Source organism: Ovis aries, chromosome 10, assembly GCF_016772045.2.
Source record: "Ovis aries strain OAR_USU_Benz2616 breed Rambouillet chromosome 10, ARS-UI_Ramb_v3.0, whole genome shotgun sequence".
NCBI classification, from domain to species: Eukaryota; Metazoa; Chordata; class Mammalia; order Artiodactyla; family Bovidae; genus Ovis; species Ovis aries.
This window is the reverse complement of record NC_056063.1, coordinates 15,407,754-15,420,689: the sequence shown is the minus strand read 5'-3', so window position 1 is coordinate 15,420,689 and position 12,936 is coordinate 15,407,754.

The following is a 12,936-nucleotide window of genomic DNA, read 5'->3' as shown; positions in this document are numbered from 1 at the left end:
AGTTTGAACCCTGGGTTGGGAAGATTCCCCTGGAGAAGGGAATGGCTACCCACTCCAGTATTCTGGCCTGGAGAATTCCATGGACAGTCCATGGGGTCGCAGAGAGTTGGACATGACTGAGCGACTTTCACTTTCACATGAGGCTTATTTTATCATCCTACATTAATTTCTCATGTGTGTGCTCTGAACTCTCCCTTCTTTCTCTAAAAAAATAATTAATTTATTTTAATTGGAGGATAATTACTTTACAATATTGTGCTGGTTTTTGCCATACACTGACATGAATCAGCCACGGGTGCACGTGTGGCCCCCCCCCACCACCAAATTATGAGCCTCTTCCTCCCTCCCTCCCCACTCCATCCCTCTGGGTTGTTCCAGAGCACTGGCTTTGAGTCCCCTGCTTCATGCATCATTTGCACCGGTATCTATTTTACATATATGCAGAATACATCATGAGAAATGCTGGGCTGGAAGAAACACAAGCTGGAATCAAGATTGCTGGGAGAAATATCAATAACCTCAGATATGCAGATGACACCACCCTTATGGCAGAAAGTGAAGAGGAACTAAAAAGCCTCCTGATGCAAGTGAAAGAGAAGAGTGAAAAAGTTGGCTTAAAACTCAACATTCAGAGAACTAAGATCATGGCATCTGGTCCCATCACTTCATGGGAAATAGACGGGGAAACAGTGGAAACAGCGTCAGACTTTATTTTTCTGGGCTCCAAAATCACTGCAGATGGTGATTGCAGCCATGAAATTAAAAGACGTTTACTCCTTGGAAGAAAAGTTATGACCAACCTAGATAGCATATTCAAAAGCAGAGACATTACTTTGCCAGCAAAGGTCCGTCTAGTCAAGGCTATGGTTTTTCCAGTGGTCATGTATGGATGTGACAGTTGGACTGTGAAGAAAGCTGAGCGCCTCAGAATTGATGCTTTTGAACTGTGGTGTTGGAGAAGACTCTTGAGAGTCCCTTGACTGCAAGGAGATCCAACCAGTCTATTCTAATGGAGATCAGTCCTGGGTGTTCTTTGGAAGGAATGATGCTGAGGCTAAAACTCCAGTACTTTGGCCACCTCATGTGAAGAGTTGACTCATTGGAAAAGACTCTGATGCTGAGAGGGATTAGGAGCAAGAGGAGAAGGGGACGACAGAGGACGAGATGGCTGGATGGCATCACTGACTCGATGGATGTGAGTTTGAGGGAACTCCGGGAGTTGGTGATGGACAGGGAGGCCTGGCATGCTGCAATGCATGTGGTCGCAAAGAGTTGGACATGACTGAGTGACTGAACTGAACTGAACTGAATATACATGTTTCAATGCTATTCTCTCAAATCATCCCACCTTCGCCTTCTCCCACATAGTCCCAAAGTCTGTTCTTTACATCTGTGTTTCTTTTGCTGCCTTGCATATAGGATTGTCATTACTGTCTTTTTAAATTCCATATATATGCATTAATATATGGTATTGGTGTTTCTCTTTCTGACTTACTTCACTCCATATAATAGGTTCCAGTTTCATCCACCTCGTTAGAACTGACTTAAATGAGTTCTTCTTTATAACTGAGTAATATTTCATTGTGCATATGTACCACAACTTTCTTATCCATTTGTCTGCCAATGGACATCTAGGTTGCTTCCATGTCCTGGCTATTATAAACAGTGCTGCAATGAACATTGGGGCACATGTGTCTCTTCAATTCTGGTTTCCTTGGTGTGTATGCCCCACAGTGGGATTGATGGGTCCTATGGCAGTTCTATTTCCAATTTTTCAAGGAATCTTCATACTGTTCTCCATAGTAGCTGTACCAGTTTGCCTTCCCACCAACAGTGTAAGAGGGCTCCCTTTTCTCCACACCCTCTCCAGAATTTATTGTTTGTAGACTTTTTGATGGCAGTCATTGTGACCAGTGTGAGGTGATACCTCATTGTGGTTTTGATTTGCATTTCTCTAATAATGAGTGGTGTTGATCATCTTTTCATGTGTTTATTAGCCATCTGTATGTCTTCTTTGGAGAACTATCTGCTTAATTCTTTGGCCCACTTTTTGATTGGGTTGTTTGTTTTTCTGGTATTGAGCAGCATGAGCTGCTTGTATATTTGGAAGATTAATTCTTTGTCAGTTGTTTTGTTTGCTATTACATTCTCCTATTCTGAAAACTGCCTTTTCACATTGCTTATAGTTTCCTTCATTGTGCAAAAGCTTTTAAGTTTAATAAGGTCTCATTTGTTTATTTTTTGTTTTTATTTCCATTACTCCAGGAAGTGGGTCATAGAGGATCTTGCTGTGATTTATGTCAGTGTTCTGCCTATTTTCTTCTAAGAGTTTTATAGTTTCTGGCCTTACATTTAGATCTTTAATCCATTTTGAGTTTATTTTTGTGTATGGTGTTAGAAAGTATTCTAGTTTCATTCTTTTACAAGTGGTTGACCAGTTTTCCCAGCACCACTTGTCAAAGATATTGTCTTTTTTCCATTGTATATTTTTGCCTCCTTTGTCAAAGATAAGGTGTCCATAGGTGCATGGATTTATCTCTGGGCTTTCTACTTGTTCCATTAATCCATATTTCTTTCTTTGTGCCAGTACCATACTGTCTTGATGACTGCAGCTTTGTAGTATAGCCTGAGGTCAGGAAAGTTGTTTCCTCCAGTTCCATTCTTCTTTCTCAAGATTGCTTTGGCTATTCAAGGTTTTTTGTGTTTCCATACAAATTGTGAAATTATTTGCTCTAGTTCTGTGAAAAATACCATTGGTAGCTTGATAGGGATTGCATTGAATCTATAGGTTGCTTTGGGTAGTATACTCATTTTCACTATACTGATTCTTCCAATCTAGGAACATGGTATATTTCTCCATCTATTTGTATCATTTTTTATTTCTTTCATCAGTGTTTTATAGTTTTCTCTATATAGGTTTTTTGTTTCTTTAGGTAAATTTATTCCTAAGTATTTTATTCTTTTCCTTGCAAGGGTAAATGGGATTGTTTCCTTAATTTCTCTTTCTGTTTTTTCATTGTTACTGTATAGGAATGCAAGGGATTTCTGTGTATTAATTTTATATCCTGCAACTTTACTATATTCGTTAATTAACTCTCCCTTCTGACAAAGATCTCTGTCAGGATAAGGACTATAAAGATTCATTGTTGTTGTTGTTTTTTTAAGTAACAAAAGGGTACTTTATTTTTTTAAATGTTTTGTTTTGTATTTGAGTATAGCCTATTAAAAATGTGATAGTTTCAGGTGAACAGGAAGGGATGCAGCCATACATATACATGTATCCATTTTCCTCCAAACTCCTTTCCCATCCAGTAACTATTTTTAATAAAGCCTATCAGTTGAATACCTCAATCAATCATAGACACTGAAAAATACCACCTCTGTTTTCTTCACCATTGTTGGGACTGTACAGCGAGTTTGACATCCTCTTATGGTCACCCTCTAGAGACTATTTCCTTCTGAGAGGAGGGAGGTTTACCTAAAAATAAATGAGCTTTAAAATTCTTTATCCTAAAACTTGTCTAAATTGTAAAATAAATCACTCAGGAGATTCAGTGAATTTTTTGGCTCCGAGAGCTTCTATATTTGTCTCTCCTGGAATGCTGTGTCCTCAGACTCTTAAGCTTTGTTCATTTGTTTCTGGCTCCAATGTTTTGGAGGACTTCGTGGCCCTGTTTTCCAGACCTGAGTTTAATTGGAGAGTTAATGATTTGAGCAAGAACATGGAAGCCAAGTTGAATTTGGGGGTGAAGCCTGCCATCTCTGTTCCACTTCAGCAGACAAGAAAGTCTTTGTGATGCTTTGTTGATGATATTTTTACATAAGCGGATGTTCCCTATAGCAGAGGAGAGGGCGCAGGAGCCTGTAACCAGATCGTGTGAAGCTAAGATGAGGACAAAAGCTCCTTTATCTCCTTGCAATCACTTAGCCTAGGAATACCCGAGGCCTGAGCTCTGAGGTCCTCGCTGCAGTCCTAGCAGGCATTTGAGCTAAACAGGAAGGGGTGAGGCTTCACCCACTGGGCCTCAGTTGTGATTTCCCATTAGCATGTGCTTCTCAGATGGAATTCATAAGCACCTTGAATACTTTATCCTGCCTGCTTCTCATTCCAGAAATTCTTTAGTTAGGTATTTTCAAAAGTTTCTTTCTTTTAAAAGTCACATGACCCAGGCTACTAGACAATGCTCACTAGTTCATGGTTTCCATGGCAACCAACTGAAGGAGCTATTCAAGTCCATCTACAATAACTTTAATGAAAATGATGTGGCATTTATCACTAAAAATAGGTGTCCCTTGTCTGCACCAGAGTTAGGTTCCCTATGCTTCTGATGATTATCTCTAAAAGGATGCTTTCCTCTACATCACAAGTGCAGTGAATTTCATTGTCCCTTGTTTCCAGTATCTCATTAAATTATTGTCTTAGTAGGAGGGAAAACTGCTTATACCAACCCCTTTGTGGACTGTGGAAATGGCGGGCCCAGACCCACCTGAAGGCAGAAGCTGCTACCTGAAGATTTCAGCCAATTGTTATATTTTGGGAATTTGAGGTCAGTGTTACTGATCCTTCTGATTTCATTTTTAAGGAAGAATCAGAAATTAGGAAAAAATTTCTTCCTAATTTTAAAATTCTGGCCATGAATTCATATGAAATATACACATAGGTATGCATGTCTGAACACCCAGACTGAGTGGAAGAAACCATATATATGTATGGTCAGGATGCAGGTTGACCATACATATGGCCAAACCATCAGGCCACTGGTTTGAGTCCTATGTGTAGGACATTCTTAGAACCACATGTCAGTCTAGAATAAGCTAGGTACTGACCTTTGGTTTTTAAAATTTCTTGCAGAAAACAGACCTCAGATTTGCAGATATGATGTCAGGGATATATTGAGAACCACTGGAGAATCCAGGAGATGAAATGTATGAGGAGGATCTGTTGGATCAATATTGGGAGGAATTTATTGAGAATCAGAGGTGCTGAAAATAAAATGGAGATATACCAACCAAAAGAAATACTAGAACCTTGATAAGACCTTAGATTTACAGGGGAAAAGAGCTAAGAAAAAAAATATTTTCAGCACAATTGCATAAATTTAAATAGAGACTGCATATTAGATGGTAATCTTCCGGTCCCATCACTTCATGGCAAATAGATGGGGAAACAATGGAAACAGTGAGAGACTTTTTTTTTTTTTTTGGCTCCAAAATCACTGCAGATGATGACTGCAGCCATGAAATTAAAAGACGCTTGCTCCTTGGAAGGAAAGCTATGACCAACCTAGGCAGCATACTAAAAAGCAGAGACATTACTTTGCCGACAAAAGTCTGTCTAGTCAAATCTATGGTTTTTCCAGTAGTCATGTATAGATGTGAGAATTGGACTATAAAGAAAACTGAGCACCGAAGAATTAATGCTCTTGAACTGTGGTGTTGGAGAAGACTTTTGAGAGTCCCTTAGACAGCAAGGAGATCAAGCCAGTCAATCCTAAAGAAAATCAGTCCTGAATATTCATTGGAAGGACTGATGCTGAAGCTGAAACTCCAATGCTTTGGCCACATGATGCGAAGAACTGACTCATTGGAAAAGACCCTGATGTTGGGAAAGACTGAGGGCAGGAGGAGAAGAGGATAACAGAGGATGAAATGGTTGGATGGTATCACCAACTCAATGGACCTGAGTTAGAGCAAGCTCTGGGAGTTGGTGTTGACAGGGCCGCCTGGCATGGGGTCGCAAAGAGCTGGACAAGACTGAGTGACTGAACTGAACTGAATATTAACTTATTAGATGTGTGTGTTAGTTGCTCAGTTTGGTCAGTCTCTTTGGGATCCCATGGATTGTAACCTGCCAGGATCATAGGTCCATGGAATTTTCCAGGCAAGAATACAGGAATGGGTTGCGTTTGCTTCTCCAGAGGATCTTCCTGACTCAGTGATTGAACCCTCATCTCCCACATTGCAGGCAGATTCTTTACTGTCTAAGCCACCAGGGAAGCTCAATTTCTTAGATATGTGTGACAAATAGAGCTGTGGTTATATAGGAGAGCGTCTTTACTCATTGTACTAGTTAAACTTCTCTGTAGATTTAAATTTTTTTTAAGGAAGAGAAAAATAAGTTTTCAAATGAGTGAAGTTGTGAGCTTAGTGACTTGAGAAACACTTGAGTTAATTCATTCAATGGCTTTGGTTTGGAGGGTTGATGCAGTGGCTGGCTACCTGGGCCCTGAGAGATGACTTTCAAGCCCCTTATTAAGGATCTGCTAAGAGCAGGACCCAAAGATGCAAATATAGAATGCTTTTAATTTTTGGTTCCTCAAGTCATACATTTTTGTCTCCTTACTTAAATGAGACAGTTTAAATAAGTCAACTAGTAGAGTTCTAGATACATGATAGGCAAATGTCAAATGTTATTTTTCTTTTCATTAAAAAATAATAAAGCTTACCTGTGGTCATACTTTGGACCAAGTACTGTACTTCAAAGTATCAACATTTCACACACACACACACAAAATGCTAGGAGCACATTTCAGGGTGGAGAAAATATTTTCAATTCCTATCCAATTAACACTTATCCAAGTGAGTTTTCATAGTTAAATCCGGGAAATAATTTTACAGTGATACTTGAAGAAATGATTTGAGATTTTCAGAGGTTCCCTTGTCCTCAGACCCTGCTTAAGTAAAAGTTAAAAATAGCCATTTTCTTTTTTTCTGGTTGCCTCTGGGTCTGATTCAGTATACCCTCTTCCTGGAGTTATCCTTCCCAGAGAATATTTGTTTTCGCTTCTTTTACACTTTCAGATTTTATCTGTTGTTTTTAGGTTCATGTTCTCTCCATTTTATGAAGTCTTAGATTTCCAACCCTACTTTTTCCTGTTGTCTTTAGTACCTTCAACTGATGGCCACACTTAAGTTTCATCAGTTTATTTCATTCCTTCTGTCTTATCAGCAACATTGACTTTAAAATGGGTTTAGTCTTTAAAATGATCTTTGAAATCTAGTCTTTTCTTTCACACTGACCATCACCCTTGCCACATGGTACTTCTTATTAGGATTTAGGATTTTTAAGGTGCTCTTGGCCACGACATCAAAATTGATGTTACAATAAAAATATCATAAGCTTCTGGATAACATGCTTTGCTGATGCCTAAATAATTTCTACTGGCTATTTCAATGAGTCCAAGATATTCAGACATGCAAAATCAGCGATCAAAATCTGCCCGGAGGTTTTAGTGACTGGCTCGAAACTGAATATGTTAACCATCTTAGAAAAACATTGCTTTTAATCTGGCCTTTGATATCTCCACCACACCTCCCAATGATAACAGAAGTTAATAGTTTGCACACTTGTGTATTAGAGAATGAGAACACTGTCTCATTTGTTGTTTGTTGTTGTTTGGTTGTTAAGTCAATGTCCAATTCTTTTGCGAACCCACAGAGGGTAGCCCACTTGGTTCCTCTGTCTATGGGATTTCCCAGGCCAGAATACTAGAGCTGCTTGCCTTTTCCTTCTCCAGGGCATCTTCCTGACCCAGGGATGAAACCGCACCTCTTGCATCTCCAGCACTGGAGGAGGATTCTGTACCACTGAGCCACCAGGGAAGCCCTGCTGTCTCGTTTAGTTGTGTAAAAAAATCTACGAGGCGAATACGCTTATTGTCCTCTTTTTACAGAATACTTTTACAGTGATTTAGCCCTCGGCCTGGGTCCCACACTCATACGTGACCCAGCTGGGGTGAGGCCCTGTCCAAGAGCCTCTGCTCTCAGGCACTGTGCCCTGTGGTCAGGTGGCCTTGAAGTCATAAAGGAGCAAAGGAAGGAGAAATTGGATGGCTGACTGGCAGTCAGGCTGGCCAGTGTGACCCCTAAGGGTGTGGGATTTGTCTCCTTACTTGAATTTTTTATTCAGTTATCCTATAACTCTCTTTAGCTAGAATGGAATGCAGGTCATTCTTTTCCTCTAAGGTTGAGTAGCTTGAGGTCAATAGATTTTTTTTAAGGCATGATATTAGCATCATGTTCATGATTTTTAAAAAGTACCTGTCTTCTAAGGGAATCGAGTTGAAATGATGTGACGTCTGGGGCTGGCTTCAGAATCATTCATTTGGTGGAGGAGAGTGGAGTGTGTGGTACTGTGAAGGAAATAGTATTAGGCCTATAGTATTGTTATTCGGAGAAGGCGATGGCGCCCCACTCCAGTACTCTTGCCTGGAAAATCCCATGGACAGAGGAGCCTGGTAGGCTGCGGTCCATGGGGTTGCGAAGAGTTGGACACGACTGAGCGACTTCACTTTCACTTTTTACTTTCATGCATTAGAGAAGGAAATGGCAACCCACTCCAGTGTTCTTGCCTGGAGAATCCCAGGGACGGGGGAGCCTGGTGGACTGCCGTCTATGGGGTCACACAGAGTGGGACACGACTGAAGTGACTTAGTAGCAGTAGTAGTAGTAATTGTTATAATTGGGTGACGGGTAGATGGAGTTTGTGAAAGTACTCTATTTTTGTGTACATTTGAAACATCATAACAAAATGTTTAAAATGTTTCTTGGGTACTTCAGTTGTCTCCTGTAAGGATGTCATTACTCTCCAAGTTCCCTGGTGAATTATGCAGTAGGCCCTCTAAATCCTTGAGAATTGGTTTCAGGGACCCCGATGGGTACCAAAACCCTGGATGCTCAAGTTCCTTATAGAAATGGCATAGTATTTGCATGTAACATATACACATCTGCCTGTATACATTATATCATCTCTGAATTATATATACCTAATGCAATGTAAATGTTATGTAAATAGTTGCCAGTGCTCAGCAAATTCAAGTTTTGCTTTTTGGAACTTTCCGGAATTAAAAAAAATATTTTCGATCTGAGATTTGTTGGATCAGCAGATAGAGAGCCTGTGGATACAGAGGGCTGACTGTATTTTGTTTTCTTCCTTTTTTTTAAAAAAAAAACTTATTTTTATTTATTTTTTAATCTTTGTCTGTGCTGGGTCTTCATGGCTGTGTGGGGGTTTTCTTTAGCTGTGATGAATGGGGGCTACTCTTGTTGCAGCGAGTGGGCTTCTCCTTGTGGTGGCTCCTCTTGTGGCAGAGCACAGGTTTTAGAGTGTGTGGGCTCAGTAGTTGTGGCTTAGTTGCTCTGTGGCATGTGGATACCGGGCCAGGGATCGAACCTGTGTGCCCTGCATTGACAGGTGGATTCTTAACCACTGGACCACCAGCAAAATCCTTGCTTTCTTTACCAGAAATTCACAGAAAGATTGCCATCATTTAAGAGCAGCATTCATTCAGGCATTTTCCTTATGGATTTTCTTTTCACTTTTCTGTGATCAGACTTTACAAATCTTGGTTATTATAATGCATATTTTCCTAATCCTCCTCCCATCTACCTTTTTATTAAAACAGAATTTGGCTGACTGCTAACACAAGCTTCCCCCTCTTGGTGTCTTTGATTCTCTAACACATTGTTTTCTTTACAAATAGATTTTGTGCAGTTAATTATGACATGACTTGGTACTTTTCTTTTTCTATAAGGATCCTTTTTCAGAAGGATTGTGGTGTTCCAAGCTTTAGGAGAATGTTGATTCCTTTTCATTATTATGAAACTCCAGTGAATATGACATGTCTTGCCTCTGAGACAGACTTACATTAAGGAAGTCTGATTTAAACAGAGCTCAGGTTTAAATGACGGTCTTACCTATTTGTGCATTCTTTCACTAATTTGTCAATAAAAAATTTTAAATATCTACACATATTGATATGATACAGAACAGCTTGCTGTCTTGAATACTAATATTTTAGAAGAATTTTTATAAAATATTACTTTAAAAAATTGTAATTATAATGAAACTAGATTTGAAGCCACAGCCAGCAGTGGTGGAATTCTATTCTTTACATTTACATTCTTTAAATTCTATTCTTTACATATATAAAGTTTACATTTCCTTTTCAGTAACATGCACCCAAATGAATGATTAAGAGGACAGGATTTAGTCATTCATTCATTCATTCACTCAACGAGTATTTATGGAGGGCCTAAGGTATGCCTGACATTCTTTCAAGATCTAGGGATACTTTGCTGAACAGATGAAATTCCCTGCCCTCTGGGAGTTTATACTCTAGTGGAGAGTGTGAATAATAAATAAACAAGCTCGTACTTGGTGTATCAGACAGCAATAAGTGAGCAGAAACAAAGTAGGGAAGGGTAAAGAAAGGCTTCAGTGTTGAAAGGCCTCCCTGATGGCTTTGAGAGAAGAGCTGAGAGGGTAAGGGACTTGCCTGGGCAAGAGGGCTACAGTCCATGGTAACACTCTGGCCTAGGTAAAAATCTCAGAAATATCGTTTCTGGGTGACCTTAGCCAGTTACTCAACTTCTCTGAGCCTCTCCTTTAGAAAAACGGCAATTAGGCTGTGCATCCCCAGGGTTATAGGAAGCTTAAATCTAATAGTGGATAAACACTTGTGCAGAGTGTCCACTTTACAGAGCTGGGAAAATCTGCACGATGTTCGGTCTTTTCTCCGGATAGGAACTGCTTAAATGGCCTTTATAGCCAAGCGCTCACCAGTAATGAGGCTGCAACCTCCACGGAGCGGGGGCCAAGGCTGGTGTGAGGAGGGAGCACCAGGGGTAGGTGGGGGGCAGAACCTGACTCCCACCTCACTCACTCTTCGAAGTGTGAGTCCGGTAGCTGTAATCCACCACGCTGGATTCTTTCCCGTTCTGTGTCGCTTGGCTATTTAAATCTAGGGATTGTTTCCGGCATTTAAGCATTTAAAATTATACATGATTTCTGAGGAGATCCCAAAGACACGAAAGGTTTCACCCACCGGAGCTGAGTCCTGAATACTAATGAACATCTTTCTTCAGTTAGCTGTGATAATTGCAGAGTCCAGCCAGCGTTGTTAAAGGATTAGAGTCGGGACCCTAGAACTAGAATATTCCATTCCATTAACTTCATGAGGAGATCTCTTGACTGACTACAGTAAAATCTCACATTCGTGGAAGAACACTGAGTTTTGTTTTTTCTTACATGAACTTGAATTTTAACAGTCCCAGTCTCTCTTTAAAAAAAAAAAAAAAACATTTAAATTAATTCGTTGATTTGTTTTTGGTTTCTCTGGGTCTTCATTGCTACTTGCAGCCGTGTTTTCCGGGCTTCTCACCGTGGTGGCGTCTTCTCTTGTTGCAGCTCCGACTCTAGAGCTGAGGCTCCGCGGTTGTGGCTCACCGGCTTAGTTGGTCTGCGGCATGTGGGATCTTCCTGGATCAGGGATCGAAGCGGTGGTCCCGGCATTGGCAGGTGGATTCTTATGCTCTGTACTACTGGGGAAGTCCCCAAGTCTTTTCTGGTTGACCCAATTCCTGGATAAGGGGTCCACACAGCTGGGACGGGGGTGGTGGGGAGGGGTGTGCTCCCGCAAACCCCAGTGGCATCCCTCCTGAGGGATGTGTTGTCATTCTGTCCCTGATGCAGCATCTTTCTAGAGATTTAGGGGCACCCTGCACCCCCAGTGTGGAAGAGTGTCCCCCTCACCTTGCCCTTCTGAATGGCTTCCCCAGTTGGCAGTATTCTGATTAGCTTAAAAAGACATCCTGCACCCAGACCTATACCGAGTCCCTGAGTAAAGGATGGGTTTACCATGAATCTTTTCTCCCCAGTTATGTCTTGGTTGATTCTATACTTAGGACTTTGTTGGTAGGAGTTTCAGCTGGCTCGCTCCTGGGAACCTGAGGTCCCAGGATTTTGGACATGGGAGAGGAGGGGGCACTAAATTTCCCACCACATGTGTGTTAGAGGTTGGAACCTTTTTTTCCTTAAGTATTATAGAAAAGGATAGAGCTTTTCTGGTGGTGCTAGTGGTAAAGAATCTGCCTGCCAATGCAGGAGGCATAATCGACCCAGATTAGATCCCTGGGTGGGGACGATCCCTTGGTGGAGGGCATGGCGACCAACTCCAATATTCTTGCCAGGATAATCCTATGGACAGAGAAACATGGTGGGGGTGGGGGAGGGTGGGGGAGGGTGGTGGGGGGTGGAGGGGATGTCTATAGTCCATGGGGTAGAAAAGAATTGGACATGATTGAAGTGACTTAGCATGCATGCATACCCAATTAGAGTCAAGATACACATTAAATACATAAATTGTTAAAAAAAAAAAAAAAAAAACCTAACCTGAAGATGTTCCTGAACAGTTTTCTCTTGCAGTTTCTCCTGGAGGGGCAGTGTCCTGAAGCCACAGCCAGCCTGAACAGGGCTGGGCACCCAGAGGAAACTATGACTTATTCTACCTGAGCCTGTGATCAAATTTCCTGTGAAGTCACATGATGATTTCATATAGGTTACTGTTGAGAAGAGATCTTCAGAGACTCAATGGGCCTCCAGTACTATAGAAAGGGAGACACATTAAAGATTAAAATTTCTACATTTATTTTTAAAATTATTTTATTTATTTATTTTATTTTATTTTTATTTTACTTAACAATACTGTATTGGTTTTGCCTTACATTGACATGAATCTGCCACGGGTGTACATGAGTTCCCAATCTTGAACCCCCCTCCCACCTCCCTCCCCATATCATCTCTCTGGGTCATCCCCGTGCACCAGCCCCAAGCATCCTGTATCCTGTATCGAACCTAGACTGGTGATTCATTTCTTACATGATAGTATACATGTTTCAATGCCATTCTCCCAAATCATCCCACCCTCTCCCTCTCCCACGGAGTCCAAAAGTCTGTTCTATACATCTGTGTCTCTTTTGCTATCTCGAATATGGGGTTATCGTTACCATCTTTCTAAATTCCATATATATGTGTTAGTATACTGAATTGGTGTTTTTTTTTCTGGCTTACTTCACTCTGTATAATCGGCTCCAGTTTCATCCACCTCATTAGAACTGATTCAAATGTATTCTTTTTAATGGCTGAGTAATACTCCA